A 12690-nucleotide genomic window follows, 5' to 3' on the forward strand; every position below is an offset into this window, starting at 1 on the left:
AAAAAAAAAATAATAATAATAAAAACTTTACATAGCACTCTCACACCCACTACCCCATCTGACACTGGAGCAACTCTGTACGGCTGTGATGGTGATGGTGGTGGTTATTCCATATTACAAGTAGGCTGGGTGCTGCACCACCAGGAATCCTGGGATGGGCCCAGCATCCCACCCATCAGTGTCCCTCTCTCACACTCAAGCAGCTGCCTTTACACAACCAGTTGCATGGTCACCCCCCAAATGAGGAAACAGGACAGAGCGGTTAGGTCACACCCCGTTGTCACAAAGCAGATGGTAAATAGAGAAGCTGGGGGCTTTCAACTCCCAGCCCGGGGCTCCTAGCCAGCTGCACTGAGAGAAACGACGACCTGAGCAGGGGGACACAGACCACCACGGCTGTCCTCCCACCGGACAGTCGGGGGCCATCCAGTTACCAGTAATTTTGTAAAAATGCCAACATTTAGAAATCAGGGACTCTTGAAGATTTTTTTAAATCCACTTTCACTTCAGGCTTTTCTTGAAGGAGAAGGAGAACTGGGAGCACAGGCTCTGTGCCATCACTGGACCAGGTCTGCTCACTCGTCTGCTTGCCCAGACCCGCGGGGCCCCTTTCCCCTTCACATGGTGTCCTGGCCCTGGAGGCATCTGTGTCTGCTAGGTGGCCTAGTCTCCCAGTTCCCCCACATTCATTAACCTCCTTCAGTTTTACAGATGCAGAAATCTGCCTCAGTTTCCTCATCTGTAAAGTGGGGATAATAATAGTCCCAACTATAGAGTTGCCATGCAGACGAAATAAGTGAATATTTGTACAATGTTATATGCGAGAAATGCTCTATAGTGTATAAAATAAAAACAGTCACTGGCTCCTGGCTCCCGGCTCAACGTAAGGCCACGGGGCAGGGAGAAGCAATGGCCACGATGGTTTGAATGGACGGGAGACAATGAGGGGTCCCATCTCCCCGAGTTCTGATTAACAACCAGGAGGGTCTAAGCTAAGGACCAACAGTTACCCCGTGCAGAAGATGGTTTTCAAAGTGAAGGGCACTGGACCTGCATAAAGGCCCAAGGGGTCCCCGCCATTTACAATCCCAGGACATCCGAGTCAGAAGGCGCCTTCAGGAGCACTCAGCCCAACCCTCTCATCTGATAGACGGAGAAACGAAGGCACCAGCAGCCGTGCTAGGGCTTAGGCTTGGGTCTCCAGGCTCATGGTGGAGGGGTGGGGGCTGAGATCTGACTCCCAGACACCTCTACCCCCGCACCCAAGGGGGCTGCCATCCCCAAAGGCCACTGAGCCCGCAGGACAGGAAGGAGGTGTCCGCCTTTCCCCTTGAAGCCTCTGACCTCACAGAGCACACAGCCTGCCCGGCCGCTCCATCCCTTAGACAAATTTACTTAGCACTGATATTGAAAATGCAATTGAGCTTGAGTTTTATTGCAGAAATTAAACAGACCAGGAAAAAAAAAAAAAAAAAGCCAGCACTTGTAACTCACCCGAGAGCTGGCTGTGATGAAACTAGCTAAAGTGGAGCGTCACAATCAGCTCCTGCCAGGGAGGACAGCCCCCCAGTCGGCCCCTGCGAGAGACTCCCCAAAGATGGGGCACTTGTAGCCAGCGGAGGGGCTCTGGAAGGTTCTCCCATCAGCCCCCTGGCCGGGGCCTCCCTTGCACCCCAACATCGCCCTGCTAGCTCCCTCCCACGCGGGCGAGGAGAGAGGCTCCTGAAGTCATCTCCATGAGCTTCCACGAAACAGCACTACCAAGGGCCGGAGCAAAGGGCTTTCTGCTCAACTCAGAGAAAGCAAAATGCTTTCGGGGTTGAATCACTGTTTTTCTTTACTCCCTTTGGAGATTGGCAGAGCCCACATTCGGCCGTGTTCGTGGACGTGGGACTGGAAACAGCTGCGCTCTAATTACATGTAAAGTGTACCAAAACATCCCTTTTATCACAGACTGGAAATCTGTTAGCATCTGTCTCTCCTTTGTTTCTTCCACAAGATACAAGCTTGTTTCTACATTTTTCTCACCTGTAGCGGTGATTAAAATTCATTATAAATGAAAGGAGCGAACAGAGAAACAAGTTCCTCTGTGTACCGTTCTAAACTCAAATTAGAAACAGCTGTTTGCTAATTCATGCAGCGATGTTTTGTCGTGCTCTGTGAATCAATAATAACTCACCCTATCGCTGCAGAAATTTTTGGAGAATCCATAGATTTAACTCGGCGTTGGATTCTCCAGCAGGACTGCGGCCACAGAGCCCCAACCCGCCTTCGGGCAGGCGCAGGGGACTCGGGGTCTGCCCTCTGAGGACGTCCACACTGTCCGACAGAGGACCCGAAACTCAGAAGCACCCGGTGCCTCTCCCCCAGACCCCGGCCTTGGCAGGACCAGAAGGAAACCCCAAAACAATCTCCTCCTCTCTTCCCCTCCCCCGGAACCACCAAAAAAAAAAAAAAAAAAATCAACTCTGATTAAACGCAAACCGCACACATCCTCTAGCCGCCGGAGGGAACAGCAAAATTAAAAGTCTAATTGGTACCCGGAACAATTTAAAACTATTAAGTATAGGTGAAGCTCCTCTGTAAGAAAATAATCCTTTGATTGGGATTAAGCTTGTTTGGATAGCATTCTTCCCTTCCCTTCCCTTCCCTCCCCTCCCCTTCCCTCCCCTCCCCTCCCCTCCCCTCCCACGTTTAGCTGCAGAAGTCAGAGCTACGATCTGGAAGTCCTCGAAGCTTCTGAGAAGTGTTCAGGCATCTCCTCTGCCAACTTTAGGGAATGGCGTATGTGGCATCCAGAGGTGCGCCTCCATTGGAGGCTTTGAAAGGAAGTGGATTTTCTTTTTCCTTTATGGGGAGGGAGCTGAGCAACACATGTGGAAGCCCGAACTGCCACCGTGGCACACCAAACCTGCTCTGTCCTGGAACAAACACTTGTCCTTTAAGACACGGCCTCCAGGAAGCCTTCCCTGACTCCCTCTGCCACCATTGGTACCCCTTCCTGACCTCAGGGCACTACCATCGGGCCATTTCTCACCCTCAATTGTGGCTCTTTGTATCACTGTCTATTTTTGAGTCCTTGGGATGCCCCTGTGTCCCCTGCATGCTTTCAGGTCTGGGACATGGTGACACTGAGCCCTTTTTGAACTTCAGACTAGAATCACCTCCGAGCCCCACCCTGCAGCCACCAACCACAGAGCCCTGTGTGTGTGTCAGGCATGGCACCAAGCTCTTCACAGCTTTACCTCATGAAATCCTCACCTCTGTCCTATGCAGTGACCACCATTATTTCCCCACTGTACAGATCAGACACCTGAGACTCAGAGGGGGCACGGGCCCTGAGTTTCACAGCAGTTAGTTAAGGGAGTCGAATGATCCCGTATTTCTTCAGAAAGCCATCAATGCCCCCCACTGTCATCAGAGAGCATGCCTCACCGGGCCCAGCCTCTGATCCTTGGTTCAGGCCACAGTGCTCACCAAGGGTGCCCCTCCACTGGACAACTCCCACCCAAAACCAACCTAGGGCCTGGCTCCTCCCATGTCCCAGAGCATTCCGGGGGCTCCTGCACCGCTAGGAGTCAGGCCCTCATGTGGTGGAGTTTGTCTGGGTCTAAGGAGATGGCGTCCCACGCGTCCTGGGACTGCAGGGTGCGGGCACAGACATACGGCTCATGCTCACCTGCAGGGCTCTGGGGAGCTCTCCCTCAGGGAAGGCTGGTGGGTGGCCGACAGCTCAACCCCAGCAGCAGCAGGAAAGGGTGAGCACGGAGGAGGTGCCGTGCTGGGAGGCGGGGGCACTCAAACTGGGCTGGGAGGAAGGAATAGGCTCTCCTCTGACCCGTGTTCCCCAAAACATGGGAACTGCCCCATGGTTAGAACCTGTCATGATATTAGGGTCAGCCAAGACGGCCTTTGATAACACTGACACACAAAGCAGGCAAGGCAGGGGTCCTCCAATGCCCTTCTCAGCCGTCACCTCAGGCCGAGGAGAGTCTGCATTAGGTTGTGTCTGCAACTCCTCGCCCACAGTCCAGCAGAGGGAACAGACCCCGGGCTCAGCCCTTCCAGAGAGCAGCAGCTTCGGGCTGGAATAACTGGAGGGGGGTTTCCTTTGGGTTTGTTTTTAGTTTACTGTTAAGGTTACTGTCTACTTACAGCCAATAATACTGAATTTCCATTTGCAGAATTAAGTAAATGAATTAATTTCCAAAAAGAGAACTGACTTAAAAATATTAGGTAAAGCATAGCACCAGTTGTCCCCAAACGATGCAAAAAGCATGGCAAAGGGGTACAGAGGACCAAAGCCTGGGACACCCATGCGGGAGTGAGTGTGGAAGTCTCCATCGCATGGTCAGTCTGGGCATTTGCCCCTGAAATTATTTCTCGTCCCCAAGCCCACACCACTTTCCCTTGCAGAGCAGATCTAATTGAAGCCCTGAATGTGAAATGGGCGAACGATGCAGCCCCCTGGGACTTCTGGTCATCTGATCCAGGGCAACTCTCCCTCCTGCCACTGTCCCCAGTTAGCTGGGGACTCAAATCAAAGGTCTCCTGAATCAAAGGTCTTCAAAACCCACATTCCATCTACACGGCAAAGCCTTCTGACATCAGACTAAGCAGAACCTGATGAGGCAAGGTGTGGGTCATCAAACTCCCACCTCGCTCTCTCCCCATAATGTCCATATCTGGCCATTTTCTGAGGCTCTGCATGGGCACGAAGAGCCCAGGCTGAGCCCCCGGTCCTGGCTCAGTCTTTACCAACCCAGGTGTGTCCCAGCCCCAATCCCTGTGACACCCCACAACCACACCCAGGGAGCTGGGTCCCCGGGACCCTGGGGGATGTCGCAGCAAACTCAGCCCCCGCTCCTCCAGGCAGCAGATGTGAGAGAAGGTGCCAAGTATGGGCGAATACCTGTCCTATTAGCCTGTTGTCACAGCAGGCCCAGCCTTGGCCGCCCCCCACCCCTCAGGCCTTGCTCCCAGTCCCCAGAGACCACCACTCAGCTCTCTGAGCTCACAGCAACCTGGGCAGGTGCCAAGGGGAGGTCATGGGCAGGGCATCTGGGTGGGGCCTGAGCCAGGCTCAAGAGGTCTCTTCAGCTCAGTGCTCCCCAACAGAGGCCCCAGGAGCCGTCAGAACTCACCGACGCAGGAGCTGCCGCCCCCACTCCAGGTCTGGCTGGCCCCAGGCAGAATGCAGCACAGCCCATGGGACTGGTCCAGGGCCTTTCCCAGCCCCCAGTGGCTGGACCAGCGCCGGACCAGCACCTCGGTTCTGGGGCTGCTTCCAGCCCCAAGCAGCTGTGTGACCTTAGGAAAACCCTGGGCCCCTGGGCTCCCCTCACCTCATCCACAGAGCGCTGCTGGTACAGGTGGCTTTCTTACTGGACGTGCAAACAGAGAAGTGCTCAGTGAGGTGAAGAATGAGCAAGCGGATGAACAGACGACCAAATTCACATTGTAATTTTCACAAACCCCAGTGTCAGAGAAAACCACACAGTGCCCCTCACCTAGAGCTCCAAGCTTACAGCAGACACTGAAAACTGACTAATGTATATCATGTATGTACACACATGCATATAATATGTGGATAATAAATGACATTTATTACGTGCTAAACATTGGAGTGTTTGCTCCATGCCACACCTGTTGACTCATTTAACAGTCACAACAGGCTGACGAGTTATAATTGCCAACCCCATTTTGCAGATGAGAAAACCGAGGCTTACAAAGGTTGATTTACATGTCTGGGGCCTCACAGGTCAGAAGTGGCCGAGCTCGGCTTTGAATTTGGGTCACCTGACCTCTTAACACCTGTGACGACCTGTCACTTGTGCTCTTAACCACTGTGGGACGCGTGTATGAATCACCACATCTAAGGGAAAGAAACCGAGTGGTGACACCCGCCCAGAAGCAAGAACACCTCCCCATGGAGCCAGCCTCACTGAGAACCCAGGCTGGATGCCCCACCAAGAACCCTGGGGGGACGTCCAGAGCGGGTCCACACTTTCAGCCTAGACACCTCTCAGGGGGCCACACTTCTTGGGCTGGGGGGTCAGACTTCCAGGGACAAGGCTCGCACGCTGTCTGACCTCGAAGCACAGCTCCGCTGCTTTCCGGCTCAGTTGGATCCACCAGCAGCCCAGCTCAGGGTCACCCCTACACCTGGAGGACCGTGGACCCTCCGCGTCTGGGAGGACTGCGGCACTCCCCAAAACACTGGTGCTTTCGCACCAACGGTGTGCCAGGTGCCTCTCAGCATCTCAGTGAGCCAGTCACGAGCTTGGTCCCGTTATACAGAAGAGGACACTGAAGGATGGAGAGACAAGGGGCTCGCTGCACAGGCGCTTTTGGAGCGCACAGCACAGCCGTCGGCCCCCGGTTTCGACCGCAGCCACAGTGGACTCCGAGCCCGGCCAAAGCCCAGCCCACGCTCTGTCCTCCAGGTGTCCGCCTCCTCCAGCTCGGCCCAGAAGGTGAGGAGTTGACGCCCCCAGAGGTGGCCCTCAAGGGGGAACTGGGCCAGCGGGCTCCTTCAGAGCCCCTTCCTGGGCGTCCTGCAGGTGCACGGAGGGCCCCGCTGAATCGAGCCCCGGGGTCGCAGGAGTGACCTCGACACTCCACCCCAATATTGACCTTCCCTTTCCCTGCCCCCTCCCCCGGCCCCCCTCCTACTTCCTGGGAGCACCTCCCCATCCTGTAACCTGGACCCACGTCCTGGCCTCAGGCTCTGTATTCGGAAAACCCACCCACAACACTTAGCTAAGTGCTGGCACCAAGTTCGGCAGCCGAGTCCCTCCGCCTCCACAGCCCACTCTGTGCCCCTTGCCAGGACTTGTCGTGCTTGAGCCACTGAGAGGCCACCGTCAAGACATGTGCTCTATATATGTACTTTCTTTTCATTACTATTACTCACCTTGGTCCCTTCACCTGCCTTAGGCCTAGCAATGCTACCTACCTGAGCATAATAATCCTGAATAATAGTCTTGATGAAATGATGGGACTGATTGTTTTGTAATGTCGATTTAAATAAATACATAATTACTGAAAAAAAAAATTGCATGAACCACCTAAAATTGGGCTGCACCTTCCTAAAAGGGGCCCAGGTCTCCCACTGTGGGGCCCCTGCCCCAGCCTACACTCCACGTGGGACTGCGGCTCTCGGTGTGTCCCGTCTCCCCTCCAGGCTGTGAGCATCCCGGGGGCGGGGGGGTGGCATGCCTTCGCGGCCGCAGTGTGCCAGCACGGTGCCTGGCCAGAGGCAGGCAGGGGAGAAGATGTGGCCTGGGCCCTGCGAGGGGAGGTGCCCTAGGATTCTCGCTGACGTGCTGGCGCCAGCCACACAGCCACTCTGCGGGTCCCACTCACCCTTTATACTCATCCAAATCTACAACTCAGCAGAGAGAATTCCAATTTTTCCCTAGATTTTCATGTTTCAGCCTCCAGAAAAATTGCCATCGTGGGCTTTGCTGCCGAGCTGTCGAGCCTCAATGACTGAAGGCCACCCCAGCTCTGCCTGCGGTGGGAGGAGACTAAAGCAACTTGCCAGGGCTGGGGAAGGCTCTGGAGGGCAGGGGCAGCAGCCAGGGAGGCGGCCACCTGGTCAGGACCACAGTGAGAAGAAAGAGCCCGGTGCTGCTGGGCTGGCAGCTCACGACCCTCCTGGAGGTGGCTGTGGCCAGGGGCATTCCCCTGACTCGATTTCCAAGTGTGGGGCAGGGCAGCTGAAGTCGCAGACATCACAGCTGGCCCGTGTCGTCCCCTGGTCCCTTCTCAGCATCACTGACCCTTCCCTAGGTGCCCCTACATCACCCCTGCTCCTCGCCTCTGCTTTCTCAGCCTGAATGGCCATCACCTCCTTACACCCTCATCTCACCCCCGACCTGTGCCCACTCTCACATAGACTTGAAAACTGTCATCAGAAACTATATTCACTGAGCACTTACTATATGCCATGCTAATTTTTGTTATTCATTTACTTACTTCTATTATTAGTCATAAACATTTTGCTTGTCTTAATACATTTAAACCACACATAATCTTTTCACTAGACGCATTTTACAGACAAGGAACCTGAGGCTCAGACGACTGAAATAGATCTTTGGGACTGCCTGGCCAACTAACCTTGTGCGTATGGGGACTCTGGGGCCCTTGAGGTCTTGGGAGGGACTTGCCCCAAGGCAGAATCGAGCAGAGGCAAGAGGATCCAGCTGCCTGACTCATCCGTCTCAGGGAATGTCAGTGTCCTTGGATTTATGGGAACCGCTCCCTCCACTCCCCCACAAGAGGAGGCTGAGTACACTGACACAACGCAGGGGTATAAACTGAGAGAGACCACCCGGATGGAGAGTGATGGATCACCCAGGATCCTGAACACGATGCATCCCCTGCGGACACTGGGAAGGGGAGGCGCTGCCCCAGCCCAGCGCAGGTGAGCAGCATCCCTGATGGTGGTGCTAGGTCCACAGCCTGCCAGGGGCCACTGTCCCAGCAGGCCTGCTAACCAGCTGGTCTCAGGGCGGGGCACAGAGCAGGCCCTCCGCATTCGCTGAATGTCCATGAGTGAACGAATCAATGAGTGAGGGTTCCAGCCAGACCCCGAGTCGGTGCCAGGGCAGGGCTGCAGGAGAGCTGCATGTTCCCTACCCCTCCCTTCAGCACTACGCGTAAAGTGCACTTCACCTGTCATTGTTCACCTTCTCCCAGGAACGTTATTCAGGTTTACCCACAGGTACTCTTGGCTTAGAACCGTCTGGAGACAACCCTGAGAAGACCCAAATTTCAGGATCCCGGGGAGCCTCCACCAGGTGCCTGGCCTTAACTATCTGCTTGTTGATTGAATAAATGAACGAATGGATGAAAGGGTGCATTTCAAGTCCTAACCTAGAGGAAGCACTTGGTAACTATGGCATGAATAGACGGATGACTGGATGGATGACTGGATGGATGGATGGATGGATGGATGGATGGATGGATGGATGGATGGATGGATGAATAGACGGATGACTGGATGGATGGATGGATGGATGGATGGATGGATGGATGGATGGATGAATAGACGGATGACTGGATGGATGGATGGATGGATGGATGGATGAATGGATGGATGACAGATGGATGGATGGATGGATGGATGGATGGATGGATGGATGGATGAATGGATGGATGAATAGATGGATGGATGGATGGATGGATGGATGAAATATTGAAGTCCCAGGGCTTGGTCTAAAGAAGGCGCTTTCTAACTATGATATGAATGAATACCTGAATGAGAGAACGAATGAATGAATGAATGAATGACAAAGCCAATCACAAAGAAGGTGCGAGGAGGCCTCTGTCGGTTGGAGGCCCACGGTTGGCAGAGTGGAGGCTCCAGCTCGAAGCCGAGGAGTTAATGAGCACGACCAATAGATAGCTTGACCACCTGGGCCCAGAGGGGCTGCCCCACAGAGCTTGTCCAGTTTCACCGAGATCCCTGGGGTGTCTGTACATTATAACAGAATGCAATTACTCCAGTCTTCAGTGTGGCCCACATTTGTCATTCTTTTATTTGAAAGAAGCTCTTGGAGCCCAGGAGAGAGCAAGAGTATGTGTGTGCATGGAGGGTGGGGGGTGCAGGGACGGAGGCCGAGCTCAGCTCCCCGCTTCAGCCCTAATCCCCGAAGAAATGGCATTAAAACAAAGGAGATCCTGGGAGGGGAGTGGACGGAAGAGGTGGGGGGGTGGTGGTTCTATTTATTCAGACCAGAGCAGAACAAATGGATAGATTTAATAAGGTAATAAGCTGCGACTCCACGCTCCTAAAGGCACAGACTCAGCCATGTGATTTGGGGTGGGACGAGGGGTTTGCATTTTTGGTAAAACCCCTCAAGTGGATGCTTCTCTCCACACCACACACTGGAGGGGGAGGGTGTGTGTGTGTGTGTGTGTGTGTTTGTGTGTGTGTGTGTCTGCAAGAGTGCACGTGTGCACGTGTGTCTGCCCCACCAGGCACCTCTAAAACTCACCAAAAAGCTCCCTACTAACTACTCCACACCCAGGAACAGTGTGCCCTCCTGCTGGGGACACAAGGCCATGCAGGCCCCTTGTAAGTTTTTCTGGGAGGCAGCCAGGCCAGCTAAGCACACATGGGTGTCACCCCTTCCTGGCCACCACTGCCCTGGATCTCTCCTGCCCTGCCTAACGGGCCAACAATAAAAAGTGACCACTTCCTGTTCATCTTGGGGAAGTCCTTGCATTCATTGACTCATTCTCCGATTATTTACTGAGCACCTACTGTGTGCCAAGCTCTCTCCAAGTGCTGGGGTAGCGAGCACCCCCGGCGAAGCCCTGCCTCATGGAGCCTGCGTTCCAGGGGCATCAGGATCGTGTCCAGAGGGGCTCCAGAGCCAGAGAGCCTGGGTTCACATCTCAGCTCCATCACTGACCGCTGCGTGACCTCAGATACATTCCTGAACCTCTCCAAGCCTCACCAAGGGGAAAACTGGACAGAGACTACCTTCTGCTCCTCTGGTTGCAGGAAGATTCAATCGGATAATCCAGGGGAAGCACTCTGGCCCAGCGCTGGGCACACGGGAAATGCTCAATGACTCAATGACGCATCCCTGCATGTCACTTCCAATCAGGAACAGCAAGAGCAGAGGCCACTGGGCAGACCCCTGGTTCACCGTGGGGCTCCCCACCATTGGTGACCCTCACCCCCCACTTCCCGTTTACCCTTCCTAGGAGCATCCTCAATTTTCCACGTCCTTACTCCATTCCCAGGTCTGGAGTAGGAGCCGCTAATGTCCCAGGACAGAGAAAGCTGACCCCACTATCTTACCCCTGAGCCCATCACAGAACCCGAACAGAGAAGGAACCTCGAGGAGACTCAACCCACACCCACCCAGTACTTAAATCTCCCCTGCCATGACGTGTGGTCCCCTCCAGCGACGGGAACACATTCCCTTCCAAGCTTCCTTCACAAGAAGAAATGATGTCATCGTGAGCCCTAAGGGAGGACCTGCTGGCCACCTCTTAGGGACAGAAGTAACAGGATCCCCCGACCCCCACCGTCCTCCAAGAGGAGAGAGAAACAGTCACCTGTTACAAGGCAGCCATTTTTTTAATGACATTGCAATTTACACTCACTTATTCTTTCTACAAATATTGCCAAGTGCCTACTCTGCCAGCACTGTTCCGGGCTCTGGGGACAGGGCAGTGAGCATAACAAAGTCCTTGCCCTCAGAGAGCCTACAGTGCCGTGAGAGGAGACTGATAACCAAGCAATCAATCTGTCTGTCACAAGTCAGGCAGGGCAGGAGAAAGGCAGAGGGTGAAGGGATGGGTGGGGTGCTAGTCTGGACAGGTGACAAGGTGACACTCGAGCAGAGACCTGGAGCAAGCCAAGGCAGAATCTGGAGGAAAAGCATTCCAGGCAGGGGGACTAGCAGGTGCAAATTCCCTGAGGCCAGAGCGGGCTAACTTGGGTACTTTCCAAACCTCCATTTTCCAAGATGCCAACGTGATGCTCAGAGAGAAAGCACCTGTCCTGCCTTCAGAGATCACAGGCCAAGCTGTTCGTTCCCACAGGGACCAAAAATCCAACCCCAGCATCAACTCACTGTGTGACCTGACGCTGGTCTCTCAACCTCTCTGGTCTTGGTTTCGGCAACAGCTAATCAGGGCTGAGCGTCCTCCAAGTAAGTATTGCCAGGAGAGGGAGGCCCCTGGGGTCCTCCGCAGTCTGCTGCTCCATGCAAGACGCACCCACCATTTCTCCCTACCCCATCGCGCCATTCTCACGCCCGCGCCAGCAACGCCACGCAGGATTGGTACTCCTGCCAAAATAGCTATTAACCCAGTAGCCAATAATAACACGTTATCCTATCAATTTGCTTCTGAAACGTCATGTAATTGCAGAACCCAAGTTTGCCATCTCGGTAGCTTGGTTACGACATAAACAGAAAGAAACTCACCAGTCCCTTCCCGAGGAGAACAAGTGGCTAGCCATGAGAAACACCCACTTACTGCCGAGCGCTCCCCAGCGGGGCCATCAGGAGTCACGGCCTGGCAATCAACAGTCCAGAGGCCCGTCCCAGTGTCCCCTCAGCACGTCACCTCTGTGACTGGAGAGGAAACCGATGCCTGGGAGGCGATGGCTCGGGGCCACGCTGGCTCTGTGGGTGGCAAGGTCGGGCCCAGAAGCCAGCACTCCCGCAGCCTCCCAGCCACGGGCCAGAAACCACAGTGCAGGAAGTGGGACAGACGTGCGGTGTGGGAGGGGGTGGGAGCCAGGCCCCTAGGGGCCAGCAAGTGCTCAGGATCGCACCAGCCCAAAGGGCATGCCAACCATCATCAGGGATGCAAGCCAGGCCTCCTCACAGGAGACAGAGCAGACAGGAGCCCCCCGGGGGCGGCACTGAGAGAAGGGCAGGGGAGGCAGAGAGCAGCGCCACCAGAAATCAGGGTGCTCCCCACCACCCCCATGCTGCAGGGCCCGATGCAGATCTGACGCCCGGCCACCAGTGCCTCCCAGCCCCTCACTTTTCCTCTCCCACTCCAGGAAAAGTTTCCTTCCTTCTGGAATGGATTCCACTCTGAGCAAACATTCCGCTTCCCAACGAGCCGGGAGCCTCTAATGGGACTCTTGGCGTTCCTGTGCTGACACCAGCCTGTTTTATTCATTCTTCCCCTCCAGCCCCACCCCTC

At 54.7% G+C, this 12690-nt stretch overlaps 1 protein-coding gene across 1 annotated transcript in view; it reads right to left on the minus strand.

Annotated features, from left to right (window-relative positions):
- The window catches only part of ZNF423 (zinc finger protein 423), a 321581-nt gene that overhangs the window by 149641 nt on the left and 159250 nt on the right, over window positions 1-12690 (minus strand). The gene's annotated exons all lie outside the window — the stretch shown is intronic.

The sequence above is a fragment of the Diceros bicornis genome, chromosome 32 (genome assembly GCF_020826845.1).
Source record: "Diceros bicornis minor isolate mBicDic1 chromosome 32, mDicBic1.mat.cur, whole genome shotgun sequence".
NCBI lineage: Eukaryota > Metazoa > Chordata > Mammalia > Perissodactyla > Rhinocerotidae > Diceros > Diceros bicornis.